The 4,207-nt window shown below is 30.9% G+C and overlaps 1 protein-coding gene across 2 annotated transcripts in view; it reads left to right on the top strand.

Annotated features, from left to right (window-relative positions):
• Positions 1-2,854: 2,854 nt before the first annotated feature.
• The window catches only part of LOC106478654, a 6,465-nt gene continuing 5,112 nt past the window's right edge, over positions 2,855-4,207 (top strand). Inside the window, exon 1 of one of the 2 annotated variants that reach the window (XM_022382284.1) lies at positions 2,855-3,008. The gene's annotated coding sequence lies outside the window, so the exon portion shown is untranslated. Of the gene's footprint in view, positions 3,013-4,207 lie in introns of both variants that reach the window. The other variant, XM_022382283.1, reaches the window with a different exon arrangement.

A 4,207-nucleotide genomic window follows, 5' to 3' on the forward strand; every position in this document is an offset into this window, starting at 1 on the left:
ACCCGTGGTGGGCAAAACACAGATAGCCCATTGTGTAGCTTTGTGCATAACTTAAAACAAACCTTTCGGATGTACTTTGTCACTGTGATAGATATATAACCAACGTTGTTGGTTACTTATGTTACAACTTGGCACCTTCTTTGTCGAAATTTTTTTAAGAATTGTATTTTTCACAATTAAGGATAATTGTTGATGTTTGTTATTAAGCACAAAGTTACACAAAGGGGCTATCTATGCTCTGCCCACCACGGGTATCGAAACCCGGTTTCTAGCAGTATAAGTCCGCAGACATTCCGCTGTACCACTGGGGACTAAGGATAATTCTAGTTTCCACATGTTGAACATTTTAGTAGGTGGATAACGCACATTTATGTTTTTAATTTATCCTACTAATCTAATTTTACTCTCTCTATTTCCCCTCTACGGTAGTTCATGAGCAAGCTTGAGAAATTATAATACTAAAAATTGGGGTTTGATTTCTGCGGTGGGTACCACACAGATAGCCCTTTGTGTAGTTTTGCCTAATAACAAACAAACAAACTGTAAAAGGTGTATAAATGCACGCAATACAAAAACGACGGTACAGATTTTATAACAACAAACGAATATCAAAAAGACAGGAAATAGAAAACCATTTATCCCGTGGCCTCAGGGTCTTACAACGCTAAAAATCGGGTTTCGATACCCTCGGTTTGCAGAAGCACAGATATCTCATGGTGTAGCTTTGTGCTTGATAACAAACAAGAAGGCTATTCAATTCGTCAAAGTCACCAAAAATTACCACACACAATATTTATGTAATAAGCCTTTTCTTATCGTAAAGTTACTTAAAGTAACTTGAAAAAAATAACATAAAAAATGAATTACACTATAAGGAAAATAACGACTTAATATACAATTTTACATCTAGAGTGTAAAATTTTACTAGCTTGTATTTCTATAACAGAAAGTCCAACACTCATTCCACTAGCAGTTTTATTATCATCAAGAACTTTTGAATCATATTACCTTCATATCTTCTTTATTGCAAAGAATCAAATCAAACGTTTCACGAAATAACTCAGATATTTACAGAATACTTGCGATGCTTCCTCGTTTTCCACCAAAGAATATCGGTGTATAAATATATAAAAATTGAGTTGACAATTTGTCACAGGCAATGTTGTAACTGGGACATAAAGGTTGCTAATTTATTTTAAACCTGATTTTATCATAAACAAAATACATATTATATTTACTAATACATGTTTTCCTAGGAGTGTAAAGCTGTTTTAGACAGTTGCTTATCGTAAAAAAATGCTTCTGATTAAGATGTAAAAAAGAACAATTTATGAAGATACACTATATCAATCTTTTAAAAAATGGCATTTTTTCCCTGCTCCCCCCCCCCCCTAAATAAAACATGCTTCGCTCGGTTCTGTCCCATATAACTACTGCTTTTGCGCTCATGACTTGTTTGGAACGTATTTTTTCTGTGGTATGCTATTTTGTGCATGTGTGGTTGAGGAGACAAATGAAACAAAAAAGTAGAATGGTGATTCAGTTTGGATGAGCTCTGATCCTTTCGAGGCGTAAAGGGAAGAGACTGTAGACACGTCCTGTTGTTCTTTTTAATCTGAATATATTAATATATAACACTCATTATTCCTAGCGTTCATCTGAATCAACAACACTGAAGCTCTTGTCTTATTGGGCAGAAGATCCAAGGGTGAATTTTATGTTTGTCATGTTTTGTTTTTTAAGCTTCAGTAAACTGCCTTGACATGTTTGAACAACTATGTTATCACGAATTTGGTGTGGTTGGTATTTTCACCAAACTTTTTTTCTTTCAGAATTTATACTTGAGTGTGCAAGCTGTTATAGGTATAGAAAATGATAACACAAACTGAGGATTTATGTATAAAAACAACTTTTCACAGCAACCATGTTTTTATGTCTTTTAATCAAAAGTAACCATATACATGTCAGAACAATAGGAAGATTGATTTTGGTCAAAGCTATGTTATCAGTTTATTTCTTTAAATTGATTTGAAATGCATTTTTGAGAAAAAATAGAAAATTAGAACGTGTTTATACTTTATGGCAAAAAAAATATGAATAAATCATTCAAATAATAAAAGTTAAGCATGCTGTAAAAAGCGATTCAAAGCAAAAAATAAAATGAAAGTTAGGAAGAATGAATTAATAAAATAACCACCTTCAGTATAACTACATACTAATCTACAATTTCTCAGTCAAAATTATAAACCTCACGTTGTTTAAATTAAATATTACTGAAGATTAATTATGCTCAACTTATAAAAACTGTATTGTTTATATCTAGTACATAAACAATACAATATGGCTCTATTTTATAAAAGCACGAAAATAAATTAACATAAGTGCTGCTACTCTGCGAATTATGTTAAAGGCATAACCGTAATTATTTTTATTAATTTAAAAATTATATCGCTACAGAATAACAAATGCATCAATGAAAGAAGGAAGTCAAATATTAATCTATTTAGCAATTTAATTCAGTTATTACCATAAAATCATCTTCACACATATGACAAGTATAACCTTCACGAAGATCACAAGTGGGTTTTTACATGATGCTATAGTTCGTTTAAATAAAAATCGTAGACTAAAATCAAATTATTTATCATATTATGATAAAGTACGGTAACGTATATGGGAAAAAGTTAAATGTTATTAACTGCTACTTAAATTGTTAAATAATGACTTGTGATTTTTTTTTTTATTATGAATGTTGCTATCTATGATTATTTGATTTTACGAACAAAATGCCACGAAAGTTCTTCCAGTTTAGAAGTCATTTAACGAAGTATGAAGAAGCGTGACTTATAAACTCGTTTATAAAGCTACAAAACTGCTACACCTAACCACGAATATAAGTCTCGTCCCACTTAACAGGGGTATAAATAACAAGTCGAAATAGGCGTTGTTGCATTTATCGTGCTGAATATTTGACTCTTCCTTAAGTTAATTGACTGTGCACTGACTAAGTAGGTAAGAGAATTATTATATACGTTTGTATAAAAGATCACAGGTAGAAATCGTTGTTTTTTGTTTGATTATGATTTCTTGGTTTACTATTTTTATTGTCAAAATTATTATCTTTGTGTCCATGTAATCAGAAAAAAAGTTCGCTTTCAAATAATGACCTACCGTATTTTTCGGATTATAAGACGCACCCTTATTTTGAAGACAAATTTTTTGGAAAAAAAAAGCTACAGTCGCATTTGAAAGATTTTTATTGAACAAAAATTCAATTTGATACCTTAAAAATTAGTAATTCTAAACACAAAAGAGCTCAAAACATCTAAGTAAGAAAATACCGTAAATCAAAAAAAGGTTTACTGTTATTTAGTTTGGTTCAAAACCTACAAAATGTTCATTGCTTTCACTGTAATTTATTTTTTTATTATTTAGGGAGCATTATAAATAGTTATGTTTTTGAAAGAAAAAAAACTACTATTGGTATAAATAACACATTCAATTGAACTAAACTATGCATTCCTATTTAAATATATTTACACATGGCTTGTATATCGTATATATACGTATATATTATTCATACCTTCGGTGTATAGGTTTTTCTTTGTTTGTTTTTTAATTATGCACAAAGTTACACAAGGACTATCTGTGCTCTCCCCACCACGGGTATCGAAATCCGGTTTCTAGCATTGTAAGTCCGCAGACATACCGCTGTGCCACTGGGGGGCCGGTGTATAGGACGCAAGCAGATTTTTACATCAAATTTTGGGGTAAAAAAAGTGCGTCTTATACACCAAAAAATACGGTATATTGTAACAATAATTTTAGAATATTACAGCGTATACAGAAATTTTAATAAACATTAGAAATATTCTGTCTTTATAATGAACTATTAGCATGAGGGAATTTAGGTATGATTCTGTGTACTGAAAACATGGACTTAGTGAAAATGCTAGTAACATTTTTAAACATAATTACATAAATATGATTTAAAAAACATGTCTAAGACTTTTTTTTTCAATCTTAGAGATAACCGAGATTCGCTAAATATAAAATTATTTTTTGTGCTGGCACAGAATTACAGAAATTCACACAGAAAGATAACAGATCATTACAACACTCAAAGTAGGATATTTGTTTGTTTTGAATTTCGCGCAAAGCTACACGAGGGCTATCTGCGTTAGCTGTCCCTAATTTAGTAGTGATA

Source organism: Limulus polyphemus, unplaced genomic scaffold, assembly GCF_000517525.1.
Source record: "Limulus polyphemus unplaced genomic scaffold, Limulus_polyphemus-2.1.2 Scaffold238, whole genome shotgun sequence".
NCBI lineage: Eukaryota > Metazoa > Arthropoda > Merostomata > Xiphosura > Limulidae > Limulus > Limulus polyphemus.